This window comes from Vipera berus (genome assembly GCF_964194415.1).
Source record: "Vipera berus genome assembly, chromosome: 4".
In the NCBI taxonomy this organism is placed as follows: domain Eukaryota; kingdom Metazoa; phylum Chordata; class Lepidosauria; order Squamata; family Viperidae; genus Vipera; species Vipera berus.
The window spans coordinates 32,194,597-32,210,160 of record NC_138206.1 but is presented as its reverse complement, the minus strand read 5'-3'; the positions used below and the strand labels follow the sequence as shown (position 1 = coordinate 32,210,160).

Below are 15,564 nucleotides of genomic sequence, written 5' to 3'. Positions count from 1 at the left end.
ATCCGGCCCCCGGGCCTTGTGTTTGACATGTCTGTCCTAGAACCTAGACTGGGAAGTTTTAGCCTCCTTCACCCTTTTAACTGGGTCTCTGTGTGTGTGATGCTGGGATTCATGGTATGTTCATACATCTGTTATGTTTTATGTAATGTGTGTTCCTTTTTAATATAACATCATTGGCTTTTAAAAGCTGACCAGAATCATTTTAGATATTATTTATATCTTATTATTTATTATTTATTTGTAATATTATTTAGATATTATTATATCTTATTATGTCTATTATATCTTAGTAGACTCCATGAGACAAGAGCTTACATTTATAAGGAATCCAATTAGTCTCTGACATTTCTATACATTTGACAGCTCTTAAAGCTTTTTCTTATTGTTTTCTTTTTGAGCAGGAAATACATCCCTGGGCATAAACTAAAATATTTGGATGGTTGCTCAGATGGCTATATGCAACAACAAGCAAACTTTGGACAAAATCAAGTGTTTGCTATTGTGAGTCAACTCATTAATTTTTCTAATGAATTTTCTGTTACTCGAATGAGTTATGTAGTATAATCTATTACTGCCAATAGTTGCTCAAGTAATATTATTATTAATAATAATAATAATAATAATAATAATAATAATAATAATAATAATAATAATAATAATAATAATAATAATAATAATAGTTGGAAGGGACCTTGGACATCATGTACTCCAAACTCCTGCTCAGGCAGAAAATCCTATACAATTTCAGACAAATTGCTGTCCAGTCTCTTCTTAAAAACATACAGTGTTGGAGCATTCACAACTTCTGGAGGCAGGTTGTTCCACTGATTGTTCTGACTGTCAGGAAATTTCTCCTTAGTTCTAAGTTGCTTCTCTCTTTGATTACTTTCCATCCATTGCTTCTTGTCTTGCTTTCAGGTGCTTTGGAGAATAGCTTGACTCCCTCTTCCTTGTGGTAACCCCTGAGATATTGGAACACTGCTATCATGTCACCCCTAGTCCTTCTCTTCATTAAACTAGACATACCGAGTTCCAGCAACCGTTCTTAAATATGTTTTAGCCTCCAGTCCCCTAATCATCTTTGTTCTCTGTACTTTTTCTAGAGTCTCAACATCTTTTCTCATTGTGATAACCAAAAGAATACAGTATTCCAAGTGTGGCCTTACCAAGGCATTGTAAAGTGGTATTAGTACTTCACTTGATCTTGATTCTATCCCTCTGTTAATGCAGCCTAGCACTGTGTTGGCTTTTTTGGCAGCTGCAGCACACTGCTGGCTCATATTTAAGTGATTGTCCACTAGGACTCTGAGATCTCTCTCACAGTTACTACTATCGAGCAAGGTACCACCTATACCACAGGTCTGCAACCCGTGGCTCCGGAGCCGCATGCGGCTCTTTCAGCTGTCTCCTGCGGTTCCCAGTCCTCTGCCATGTGCAGTCCAAAAAAAAAAGTGGGACTAAAAATTTTCAACCAATCAATTCAAATATGCAGGGTAGGTGCATATTTCGCCTTGGCTCCACTCTTCAGTCAAACCCTGTTCTGCGCATGTGTTCATGTACACGCATGCGCACACATTTTTTTGCAGCTCCCAGTTTTTCCTTTTGTGAGGGAACCGGTTCCGAGTGGGTCTTTCACCGTTTCAGGTTGCTGACCCCTGACCTATACTATATCTGGGCATTTGTTTTTTCTTGCCTAAATGTAGAACCTTATCATTGAATTTCATTTTGTTAGATAGCACCCAAAGTTCAAGTCTGTCAAGATCCTTCTGTAACTTAAGCCTATCTTCTGGAATATTGGCTATTCCTGCCAGCTTGGTGTTGTCTGCAAATTTGATGAGTTCCCCATCTATCCCCTCATCCAAATCATTGATGAAGATATTGAAGAGCACTGGTCTCTTGGGAGTGTCTCTTGGGAGTAATGGATTTCCTTGTCCTTATCTTCTTAATCCCAGGCTTACTGGGAGTAATGGATTTCCTTGTCCTTATCTTCTTAATCCCAGGCTTACTTCAGCCAAGGCATTTCTACTTTAGAAGAATCAGAAAGCATGTAAGAAAATATTATTATTATTATTATTATTATTATTATTATTATTATTATTATTATTATTATTATTATTATTATTATTATTATTATTGTCAGATGTTCAGACTGGGTTTGGCATTTTTGCCTACCTATCGAATCCTCAGCAAGGACTTGGGATAGGCAGATGTGGATGTTTGATGGTGTTACAGATATCATTGCAGGATGGAAACTGTTCCCAGTAAGGCCGCCTTTTGCAATTGACTGATGGCGAATTTGTCAATGCCAATGGTATTCAAGTTTTGGGATTGCACCCAAGGTGCCTATTACTATTGGTACTACCCTTGCTTGCCTTTGCCACAGTCGTTCTATTTCTATGTATTTGTAGATCTTCATATTTTGTTATCTTCTCCAGTTCTTTCTCTTCTATTTTGCTGTCTCCAGGCACTATCCAAACTTTTTTGTGTTTCTTATCGACAATTGTTAAGTCTGGAGTGTTATATGGCCAGTGCGTTGTTGTTATTACCTTCTTCTGGGCTGACTTTTTATATATGCATGAAAAACTAGCATTCATATGTACCTCATTATGGTTGTACCCTTAGAAAACTAGTCTCCCCTGAATATTATAATTTCCACACAGCCACACATTATCATTGTGGAAATGGTCTTTAAAATGAGAGACAGGTACTGAGGAAACTATTGCAGATATGACTTGTAACTCCTACTCTCCCTCCTAACCACTTGATTGGACTTTCTCTTGAAGAACTTCCAGTCCTTGCCTCAGATTTTCCACTCATTCAACTGCCTTCTGGCAGACTTTTTGCTCTTTATGAAGTGGGTTATAAATATTACTCCCAATCAGAAACACTTCACTGGCACTATGGACACCCATTTTAGTCACCCACTTTGCATAAGTAGGTGACTGCATTGTGTACAAGGCACCACCAATTCTCTAAGTAAACCCTGCAAAAGTTTCTGCCTGGTGCCTCTTGCTTTCTTCTGAGACAGACAAATAAGCTGCTATACTGGGAGTAAAATAACTTAAAAAAATAAGGATATCATGTACTTTCCATGGATGTTACATTAACAAAGGACAGTAGTAATGAAACTAACCACTCTGATCACAACACACTAAAACATTTTTACTTCATTTCTGGTCAAAAGTGATCCCTAAGATATTTTACAAAGCTGCAAGGCAATGAAGAAAAAGATTAAAATATTTCTTTAAAAAAGCATGGGACAAGAAGAAAAAAAAGTGAATATAATTGGACAGGAAAAAAAATGTAGGATTTACACAGGGAGCCATTTTGGAGGATATCAAATGATATGTCAGCCTACATTTATGAAATGTGTGAATGATTTTCAGATCAATAAACCATACCAAAAATCTAAACTGGTTTTAAGGGGGAGATAAGATATGGGTGTTTGGCAGGGATGCAACATTTTGTCTACATCATGGTATTATTCTAGGCCAGACATGTCAAGCTCGCGACGTCATGTGACGTCACGCAACGTATTGGGACAGTTTTGCCATTGCCGGCAATGGGGTGAGCATGGCTTCTGGATGACACGTCCGGCCCGCAGGCCGGGAATTTGACACCCCTGTTCTAGGCCCTCCACTTATTAGTTGCACTGATTGGATAGATCCAATTTAATGAGAAGTCCCTGAAAGGCAAAGCTCCCATTCCTAATGCCCAGAGCGAATCATAAATCTTCTTCCAGTGTGCTCTGTTTTCTCCATTTCTCCTCTGGCTAATCACATTGACAGACCATTTGGAACTTCTCCTGTATGATAGTTAAGGTTTTCAAGTTGCTGCACAGCTTTCTTTTTAAGACAGGGACCCAGAGATCAAGAAAAGACAAAGTGCCCTGGGCAGAAATATCAACCAATTTGTGATGAAACCAGCTATTCTTGTCCCAGGAGATTTTCTATCCTGGGCAACTAACAGAATACCATCTGATGTATATTACATTTCTTTATTTGCACAGAACAGTTTGACTGCAACAACTATTAGTAGCTGCTGTGGCAGGAAGAAGTGGGTGGAGGGAAAGAAGTCTCAGTTACCTCCCTCCTGTGGTTATTACACAAACTGCTTTCATCTGAACAGTTCACGATCTGAGTGTTGACACAGAGAGAAGCTAAGAAGCAGAGAAATTCCTCATCGCAGCATTGAGCAGCTTGCCTTTCAGTACTGGTCCTCAGACTGACCTTCCTCTACGCCCATCTTTTACCAGAAAGGGGAAAGAACAAGCCATGAGTCATCACCAGCTTGATACTGACTTACATTTTCACTTAAATGAAAAAACTGCAGAGATGAAAGTGCTTTGTATTTCTACTTTTCCTCTTGGTATAAACACAGTTTCTTTTCCTCATATTACTTTGCTCTCACCCTGTCCTTTCACACCCTTTGAAGCAGTCTTTTATTGGATACAGACCCTTTCTTAGTTAGTTACAACATTTATTTTCTGCCTCCATGATGCTGGCCCTGTTTGGTTCCAAACCATGATTTATGCAAACTATACCACCAGTCATCCAGTCCCTCCTCCTTAAGCCACCATAATCCCAGCACAGTTATATGATGTACAGACTTTGCAAAGATTTCTTTCCCCTTTAGGAAGTATAGTAATGTGACCTCCACAGCCTTGGTTGTTGGTTGGTAAATATTTTCATCCAGATAACACAGACACAAAGGACATAGCTGTAGTTTAGGAAGGAGGATAGAATAGGCATGCTGCCATTTTATCCACCAAACTATGCTCTCAAAGTAGTCATCGGATCTCCAGGCAGACAAGACTGTTAGTCATAAAACTCCTTGCACAGAGGAAAAAATAAGTGACTCCATCCAGCCACCTCATTCTCTGTCGTCCCCTTCTTTTATTACCCTCAATCCTTCTCAGCATTAGGCTCTTCTCCAGTGAGTCCTTCCTTCTCATTAGGTGGCCAAAGTATTTGAGTTTCAACTTTAGGATCTGGCCTTCTAAAGAGCAGTCAGGGTTGATTTCCTCTAGGACTGACCGGTTTGATTGCCTTGCAGTCCCAGGGACTCACAGGAATCTTCTCCAGCACCATAGTTCAAAGGCCTCAATTCTTTGGTGCTCAGCCTTTCTTATCGTCCAACTTTCACAGCCATACATTGCAACTGGGAAGAAGACCATAGCCTTGACTATATGCACTTTTGTTGACAAGGTGATGTCTCTGCTTTTTAGTGTGCTGTCTAGATTTGCCATGGCTTTCCTCGCCAGGAGCAAGCCTCTTTTAATTTCTTGGCTACAGTCCCTATCTGCAGTGATCTTGGAGCCCAGGAAAATAAAATCTGTCTCTACCTCCATTTCTTCCCCATCTATTTGCCAGGAATTGAGAGGGCCGGATGCCATGATCTTGGTTTTCTTAATGTTAAGTTTCAACCCACGTTTTGCACTCTCCTTCTTCACTCGCAACAAGAGACTCTTCAGTTCCTCTTCACTTTCTGCCATTAGAGTGGTATCATCTGCTCTACCTGCATATATATCCCCAAATATAGAGAAAAGTAAAATTGGGGAAACTTTTACCCTCATAGTCAAAGGCATACGCAGAATTGTGCCATCCCAAAATTAAAATCTCTTGAGTGAAAGGTGGCAGAAATGGAAGGTGTGAAGGATTTTCCTAGTTTCAGGCCACATAACATTCTTAAGAAAACCAAAGTGCAAGGGACTAGCTCTAAGCAAAACAAGGAGTGCAATTACTCTGAACTTAATCAACTAAAAGTGGAAAATTGTACAAGGTAGGAATAAGTGTTCCTATCAGGTTTGTTTTTTTCTCAGTGTTCTTCCTTACAACACTTTCTGTAATTTCTTGAGACGGCAGGAAAGCATTGCTGCCCCAGTTAATGATTCCTACCTTGCCAAAGGCACGCTGCTGGCAAATGGTGGTGTTCTTTTATGCTGTACAAAGTTATGTTGATGGCTGGATTTCTCTAGTTTTGCTTTTTCCCTCTTCTACTAAATAGGGTATTTTCAGCCAGTGAGAGAACATTCCCAATAAGTCTTCATAAGATGTGAGGGGATTGAGAAATGCTCTGGTTTTGCACAGACGAGTTCAAATGGTTTATTGGCTGATTGTCTCTTTTGGGATAATAAAATATTTTCAAAAGTAGCCCCTACATCAGGCGATACGTGCAAGGAGAGTTGTGTTTGAAGGAAATGAAAGATAGCCAACTCTTCTCTCCTGTTTCAGTATGCTGTTCCTACCACCACCATTGATGTTCAGCTGTGATTAGATTGGATTGATCTGGCCTTTGAACTGAAATTGGCTTGGAAACCTGGTTACTACTGGTGAAGAGCCCAGCTGGATTGTGTTTAATTATCCCATGGGCCAAAGCAGGATGGCCTGGAGGATAGTGCCCAGAGGCCCTTACCAGCCTAAAGTGCCCAATAAATACTCCCCTATTCTTAGAATCATCTGACTGCAACACCAACAGAATTATAGAAATATTTAAGGAATAGAGTTGACATTTGGACACGCTTGCACGTGGAATCCTAAAGCAAAATCTTTGGAAACGCTTGTGTGATCTGTCTGTCTATCTATCTATTATCTAATTATTTCCTTAATTTTTATGCCACCCATCTCGACTACAAAGTGACTCTGGGTCAAAGTAACTCATGATACATGTTATTCAGCAGTTGATAAGAAGATGATATTACCAAGATTTATAGAAAGGTTGGCACTTTCTCTTGCAGCCTGCCCCAAATCTATAAAATAGATGTTAAGAATATCAGGTTTGATTTACTGTAGGTATTTACTGATAGTATTTTTAATTCTACCTAATCTAGTGACTTGAGCATAGAAATTTCCTAGTTTGCAGCTTTAATTGTTGTAAGCTGCTCCTGAGTCCTGGATCTAAATATTTTACATTAATCATTTATATTATTTATAGATGATCCTCCAGATTCCCAGTGAAGAAATAAAAAATACAGGGAAGAAATAATAATAGGGAGGTTAAGCAAGTTTACATCAGTATTATTTTCCTCCTTCATCTGTACATTTAAAACTTTTGTAATATGAGTGTAGCACATAGTGACTAACTTGAGCAGCTGTCATCCAAGGAATAACTGTTCTCTAACATGTATTTTTAAAGTTGAAGGATCAGAAAGAAGATCAGGTGGAAGAGGATCCAAACAACCAATGATGTAATGTAAGGCCAGAGTTACTATTTCAGGCAAGAAATAAAGGTTCTGATTCAGGGCAGACTGGACTTGATCCTTTTGTAATGCAAAATGGCAATAATATTGATGCAGCACTAGGTAAAAAGGACTTCTCAAATTCTGCGGTAAGGGACTGGCAAATGTGTACAGTGGAAGCTAAAATGGCTAGGTAAGTGCCTAAAAGAAAGAGGTCCTAAATTCAAATAGAGTAGTGTTTCTCAGCAGCTTTAAAAGGCTGCTTTTTCACAGCTGTAGTCTACACAGCTTAAAGTTGTGAACTTAAGAAATACCAGAGTGGATAATTCTGGGAAAAGCTATTATTTAAGATAACTCAGAATTATTAAATATTGTTTACCATAGTAGCGAGAATAATGCTGCGGATTATTATTTGCCTATAAACCAAGCTTTATAACAAGAAGTAATTAGCGATCAGATAATAGCTTAGATTTTCCATATAGAAAAATATGAAGATATACCATGGCAAAAGCAAGCAAGCAAACAAGCAAACAAGTTCCACTCACATTTAACAACTATCTAATAGCCAAGCCTGATCAGATGTTACTACATAGTATAATAGTATGCACTGTTGTTTCAAAAGTGCTTTTTCAAAAGGCAACTGGACTGTTTTTTTCCTTGAGGAAGAAGAACAAAACTTTTCATTTTTCATCTAAGAAACTTCATCAGTTGTGACAGGGGGGAAGGATGGAGAATAGGTTCTGACCCAGTGGTGGTGGGGGAATGGAAGGATTGTATTGGTGGTGGTGGGGGAATGGAAGGATTGTATTTCTTTGTATTTCTTTCATCTGGTCCATTAGCAGTCTCTGTGAGAGCTCTTGGGGGTCTATCTTTACCCTCAGGGTGCAGTTGGTTGTGAAATCTTCTTGGCACTGCTGCAAGAGCTGCATGGTAGACTGGAGATAGGTGATGTCTTATCCACCCTCCCTCTGGTGAGAGAGGGCTGCTCAATGTTAATATAAATGGCCTCTTTTACACCTCTTTCAAACAATGATCCTCTCTATCCAAAATGTGTCTTCAAGACACAAAATGTGTCTTTCAAATGCAGATGGACATCTGAATCTTTTCCTGATGGATTTGATCTCCTATGTTGTGCAATGAGTTTGTGAAGTGGTTGTTTTGTTTCACCAATGTATAGTTCAGTGTCTCACTGCATTGTATTGCATATATATCATTGCTCAGTTTTTGTCTGGTGTTTTATCTTTGGGATGGACAAGCCCTTAGTGTCTTCTTGGGTTTAAAGTATACATACTGTATATGTTTTCTTGGTTAAAAATCCTCCTGAGCTTTTCAGATATTCCTGCAACATATGGAATGACAAGATTGCTATGTTTGAATCTCCACAGATAATTTGCCTTGTTATTATTATTCCTACTGTTGTAAATTCATCCTTTGATTTGTAATTTACTCTTATTTAATAGCATGCTGCATAGATATAGGCTGGAATATTTCCATGATGATGCAGTACCTTAATTTTGTTTATTAGGTACCAATTCCTGGGGAACTTTATAATCTATAAAAGGTGGTAGGAAGTGATTTCAAATTTTTGTGGATCAATGAAGAAAAATAAACTGAAGTTTTTCTAGACCAAATGGAAATATTGTGGATGGGAAATCTTATTAACTGGACAGAAAGATTCATTTGATATTGGTTGGAGGCTGTACACAGTTCCCAAAGGATCAACTTTTAGAGTACTTCTTTATTCAACAGGAGAAATCAATTGTCACTGACTGCTCCCTTTTACAAGTTTATCAGGTAATCAACTGAAATCTAGCTAGGAAAAACTAACCTAACATTTTGCAGAGCTGTGCTCTATTAAGGAGAATAATGGCTTTTCAATTATGGAATTTTTTATAAGGAGATGTATAGTTAGCATATCTATTGCTATTTTCTAGTGGAGTTTCCTTTTATCTGGAGAAGAGTTCCTTTCAACTTCAAATATTTAAATATGCATTCTCATTTGGCTAAATGATTATTATTAAAATTATGATTGTGTGATTTTTCTATAAGGACCTAGAACTGTATTAAGGACATCTTGGAAAGACTGCATTCATAAAAAGACTTTAAGAACTGTATCGAACCAATAAACACATTGTTGAGATGTCAAGGTGATTGTTCAGTGCCAACATTACCAGCACTGAAGGCTCTCCAGAAGATGCTTGTTCCCAAATGCTTAAGAGGCTGCCAATAGCCTTGCATTTCCTGGCATGTCTGCAATAGATCAAAATAGCCCAGGACCTTTCTGTAACCAAAGCATGCAAGACAAGGAAGTTCTCCTTTCTATATTAGGAGGGAATTTTATAAACAAATGAAAGGAGGATACGATACTGTATGTGTCCCCTTTGATCCATATGGTGTAAGAAATCAGCACTTTGCAGTTTTTGAAATAGCCTAAGTGCTTCTGATTGGGAGTTTATATTGTTATTAATTGAAATCACCTCCAAAGGAAGAATTTGCCATGTTGTCTTCTGTTTAAAAAAAAAAGAAATGAAATAATATAAATAGGATGAGGTAGTAATTGCATTGCCTATTTTATTTTATTCTAGCCTATTTATAAATATGGATATTTAATTCTAATGATTATATATCCTCTTTTTTTCATTTCCTGTGAACAAATGACATTCTTAAGTGAAAACAATTTTCTGTAGACCAACGTAACACCAAATGTCTCTTAGCTTCTTTTATGCCTCCAGGACAACTCTCAACCTGGGTTTCTATATATTAAGCTTTTCAGTACGCTAGTGTCACCCTTCTCAGGTATTCCTGATACAGAACAGATCAGATGAGCTCGTTCTACTTTATTGTAAGGCTACATTAACAGAATCTTGGAAGTCAGAAAGTACAAGTCTCCTGCCATTTTGTTTACAGCCTGAGCTGTTAGGGAGGATTGTTTCTGAGCCTCTTTTTTCACTCATTATGTAACTGCAGGCTGTCCCTGTCTTATCTGATCATTCCCTAGGCAGCATCTCTTCACCCTGTTGCTCAAAGTCTTCCTCACTCACCATTAAAACTAGCCAAATAATTGCACAATATACTTCTGGATTTGTCCTACCATCATGTAAGATGGACTTTTTTCCCCTCATTTTCTAATTGTCAAAGATCTTTTAAAAAAATAAACATTGTTTATTGATGATTAGATTTGTTGATATTGATTGATAGTTTAGGTTTATAGCACTGAACATACTTCTTACTTGATTATATGGGATGTATACATAAATACTTTGGCAGTCTGACTGTAGCCAGTGAAGGCTGAATTCTCAGTTTTGCAGCTGGTTGGCAAGACAGAGCTGTAGAGAGGCCTCCAGAGGCCACGCTTTTGAGCAATCCTGATGCTGCTTTAAAAATTAGTACTGGTAGTTACTTTCCCCTCTGCTCAAATTGTGCATCTGAAAACATATATCACAATGCATATATAAATCTTCAGTTCTTGTTTTTTTTCAAAAGAATTGCAAAAAGCTGTCTTGAGATTTTTGTTGTTCCTAGAAGTGAAGAACCTGAAATATTGCAATGAAAAATTAGAAAACAGGTTGCCTTTAAACCTCAATAAACTGTAGTTAAACCTTTGGTTTTTGTACTCTCCTCCCCATTCCACTTTTGATACAGGTAAATACTGTGTTGTCTTCCAGTTTCCAATAACCCAGGGGTAGGCAACCTCGGCTCTTTTATGACTCATGGACTTCAACTCCCAGAATTCCTGAGTCAGCTATGCTAGAGCAGTTTTTTTTTTAAAAAAAAGTCTCTTTAGAATATAAAAAGACAGTAGTCCTGCAAAAAAAGAAAATGAAGACAAATCTGCCTCTTATGCTATAAAATTCTTATACTATACTGAAAGCAGCTGAATTTCTTAGCACAAACAGCTGAAATGGTAGGCATTCAAAGGGAAGAGGAAACAAAAAAAACTTGTAGAATGGCTCTTTTTCATCTTTTTTCAATCTAATTTTATTTCATTTCAATAAATTATTTATAGTTTGTGTCTTTTAAAACTGGGACAAACTTTCCAACTTTTTTCTGGCACCATCATAGGTGATGGAGTACACTAATCCAAAGCTTACTTTTTCATGTTAAATTATGGTGCACAGTGGTATGTGAATGAGACTACAAATCACAGTGAAAGTAGTCTGTTTTTTTAAAATTACAGAAAGCTCTTCAAAAGTATTTGTGCATGTAAAACTGTTAAGTCTACATAAATTACAGATAAAAGAACATAATGTTCTTCAGCAATATCAGATGTGATTCTTGTACCAATTCAAGCTTAACAAACCTGTGCAGCATTTACAAATGAACAATAGCTTTTAAAATAAGATAAAATACTTTGGCTATTTTTTTAAAAGTGCTTATCAGCCAGGTAAAATCATACAATGCTGGAGAAAGCTAACCATAGCAGCCTTGGAATGTATTTTATATTGGGGGGGCAGGGGATTTCAAGTCAATGTTGACTCACAGCAACAACTTGGGCAGCTTGCAGTTTTCTTGGTAATATTTTTGGAAGTGGTTTGCCCTTATCTCCTTCCTAGGACTGAAAGAAAGTGATTGGCCCAAAGCCACCCAATGGGCTTCATGCCTAACAAATGACTTGAACTCATGATTTCCAAGTTTCTAACCGAGTACCTTAATCCAACTTTCTGGAATTTGTTCAGTTATATTTTCCACATTAAAAATAAGACTCAACATTGCTCAAAGAAAATCTACCAGCTGCTTCAAGTTGCATTCAGCTCTTGATGTCTTCATGCCCATGCCCTTGCAGACTTTGTGACAGCAATATGGTTTGCCTCTACCTTTTTCAAGGATGTCTAGTCCATCACCTCTTTATTTTCTGGTGACCATCCAGCCAATGCTAACTAGATTCAACCATGCTCAGTTTCTGAGACTAGATGGATGGTGCCCCCTGATGAAATTGAAGTGCTAAACTGTACATGATCTTCCTTCCATGTACATCAACACTGCTGACAACTTGCAAAATAACAGATGTTTGACTGAGACTTCCCTCTACAGCACGGGTGTTAAACTGCTGGCACGCGAGCCAGTTTCATCAAACCGAAGCCGCGCCCACCCCATTGCCGGCAATGCAAAAAGAGTTGCGATACATCGTGACACATCACATGACATGGCGAGTTTGACACCCATGCTCTACAGCTGTTAAGGCCTAATTAGAGGTGGCTGTGACCTTGGTTATAAGTGACATGCAGCTGTCAGTGGTTTCAATCAATCAGTCAGTCAGTCAGTCAGTCAGTCAGTCAATTTCTATAGCTGTCCAACTCAACCAAGTGATTCTGGGCAGCTTTGTGTCTTTCTTGTTATATCTCTTTAAAAAAGGTATAGCAAAAGTTGCGCAAAATGTTCAATCTTGTATGATCGCAATCAGCATTTTTACACCACTTGGCAACTATATCCACCCATAAACTATAATAGGATGTGTAAATTCAATGGTAATGTATTGCTTGTATAATTATCTGGACATTTGTTTTGAAATGGATAGCTATATTAACCTGTTGCAGGAAAAACTCAAGAAATATTGCAGCAGATTAACAAATTGCTTATGGCATCAGCCTTTTTAGGTAACATTAGCTGGTGTAGGCACAGAGGAATAATGATCAGTTGCATTCCCATTGGCAATCTGGTTTTGCCTCCCGATCCAGGACTTTCCGCGCAATCACTAAAACCTAGATCAAATTTGAATTAATAACAGAAGTTCCATTATAAGGGTTCTAAGATTGGTTTGTTGGTTGTTTACTAAATATATAATCAGAGTAACCTTAACAGACTTGCAATTTACATACATCATGAAAGCTCAGAGTTCACTTCCTATGCTATATAATCACTTCATGTCATTTCCATCTCTAGCTAAAATATTTGCATGTTTCCCCAGCCGTTGGCAAGATTATATCTATTTAACTAGATGACAATGTTGTGCTCCAGGGTCTTATATCTATATTCATTATGTCACCTCCTAACTGAATGATCTCTGTTCTTTTTTGAACTGTATATTTATTAATAACTCCCAGTTTGTTCATGAATTTCCTTTTGGAGCTTTAACTAAGAGATGATAGCATGATGCATAACTCACTGTGTTCTTCAATGAGTTGCATAAGCTCCAGATTCAGAAAATTGACTTATTAGCTATGTTTCAGCAATGTTTTCCAGATCAGCTCCAAGGGCCATCTTGGAAACTTTACATGAGCTGAGAATTTCTAGAATAGCTAGAGCTATTACTAGGGTAGACCTTGGAGCAGTAAGGTCAGTAAAACACCAGTATTTATGGGCCCTTATTCCATCCGCACATGATTGCATAAGCAGAATGGTTGCTCCTAAGGAACAAGGGTCTGGGTGTCCGAAATGAGTTTGCCTTACTCTAAACAACTGGTACACAATTTGGAGGTCTTCCAGGATTCACATTTCTTGTTTGAGGAACAAGTGGCAGCTGTGGCCATGGCCTTGCACAACTTGTGCACTTAAAAACCTTTTTCTGGATTGTCCTTGAAGAACATCTGGAAACTGCAATAAGTCCATAACTTATTGTGGATTGGTATTGTGGAGTTCATGGGATATTTCTCATGACAAAATGTCTCTGCCTAATTTAACAAAGTTCAATGTCTTTTGGGGCCAAACCCTACATAATTGTTCAAATTATTCCCATGTACACAAACATGTAATTTTGTTATAGTGATATTATGGAAATAGGTTGCCCTTACTGCCTTCTGGGATTTTTCACCCCTAATCTAATCTACAACCCTGGGATTTCCATTCGATACTATAAGAGCCAGCTCTTATTACAAAAGGTTAGCCATGCTGTCACTTGGCTGACGTCCTACCCTAGTAATTCCATAAAGCAACCAAATTAAATCAGCTAGAAAATTCCCCATTAATGTTGTTCTAAAGGTGTGTAACTCTTTTTCATTAGAATAATTCAAATGGAATTATTTATACTAAGGTACGTAGGTAGCTAGACTAGAATTCAAAAACTATGAAAGTTTGGATGAAAATTATGTAAAATCTTAGTTTTGAGTCATCCTCATTAATGCAATTGTACATTTTGAGACATTTTCACTGTGAGATTCCCTTGTGTACATCCACATCCATTGCATTTCAAGATTGATTTAAACTGCATTGTAATCAATTGTTATTTTAGGTCTGGAGAAGTAAGATCAGCCACTGACCTGATTTAGGTTGGTCTCATTTAAATTCTTTTTATGAAATCTTAAAAGTAAGGTTTAAATTAGGTAAAGATAAAGGTTCCCCCGCACATGCGTACTAGTCATTTCCAACTCTAGGGGCCGGTGCTCATTTCCATTTCAAAGCTGAAGAGGCTGTGTTTGTCTGAGGACGTCTTCCGTGGTCATGTGGCCGGCATGACTAGACGCCAAAGGCACACGGAATGCTGTTACCTTCCCACCGTAGTGGTCCCTATTTTTCTACTTGCATTTTTACATGCTTTCAAACTGCTAGGTTGGCAGAAGCTGGGACGAGTAGCAGGCACTCACTCTGTTACACGGCACTTGGGATTCAACCCGCCAAACTGCCAACCTTCTGATTGACAAGCTCAGCGTCCTAACCCACTGAGCCACCGCATCCCTTAAGATTTAAATTAGCCCATCCCAAATTCAGTTCACTTGCTCCCTTGATATGACAGGAAGCATGATTATATTCAATGATCTCCATAACACCAAACCCAATCTCCAATCACCATTTCACCTTCTCTGGTAGCAAAGAAGGTATCATTGCCTTAAGATGTAGGTGAACATAGCTGAAAGCATTTAGTAAACACATAAGTCATTTTTGGTATTTGAACACCATGGTCAAATGTATTTTGCTAAACAACACAGAAGTTCGTAATTATTTTGGAGTAACCTGCAGGAAAGACTAGATAACTGGCTTCTCTGGAGAGATCTGTCCATGTAGGAAGTGTCATATAAGGGGGTCCTTATGTGCACACATTTAAGCTGTTCTGAAAGTCCTTTTTTGTGAAGCTCAAGCATCTTTACTATACGAAAGTGTGTATGTTGAAAAGCAGCAATATGTGAGGATACCACATTTATCCTTTCATTTACCAGACTCATGCTGAGCAAATAGAAAGAGACCAGGAGTCCTCTGTACAAGATTTTTTTTTGAGCCATCTAGCTGACGTGTGGTTGACTAAGTTTTCCTCAATCATCATATTATTAAGGCTACTTTATCTGAGTGGAGATGAAACAACCAGGTTCCTATGCATGCTAGAGGAAAGGGGGAGTCCATGACTGATTTTCATGGACTGTGCCTAAGGTTATTTGAAAGATAGTAAGTAACTCTTGGATTATTTCTGTTCTGGGACAATCTGTTCATGCAACCAAACACTTGACAGAAGTGGAAGAGGT

At 38.2% G+C, this 15,564-nt stretch overlaps 1 protein-coding gene across 1 annotated transcript in view; it reads right to left on the bottom strand.

Moving 5' to 3' along the window:
* Window positions 1-1,637: 1,637 nt before the first annotated feature.
* CCDC181 (coiled-coil domain containing 181) overlaps window positions 1,638-15,564 on the bottom strand; it is a 289,422-nt gene continuing 275,495 nt past the window's right edge. The window contains exon 7 of the transcript XR_014026379.1: window positions 1,638-1,665. The gene's annotated coding sequence lies outside the window, so the exon portion shown is untranslated. The remainder of the gene's footprint in view (window positions 1,666-15,564) is intronic.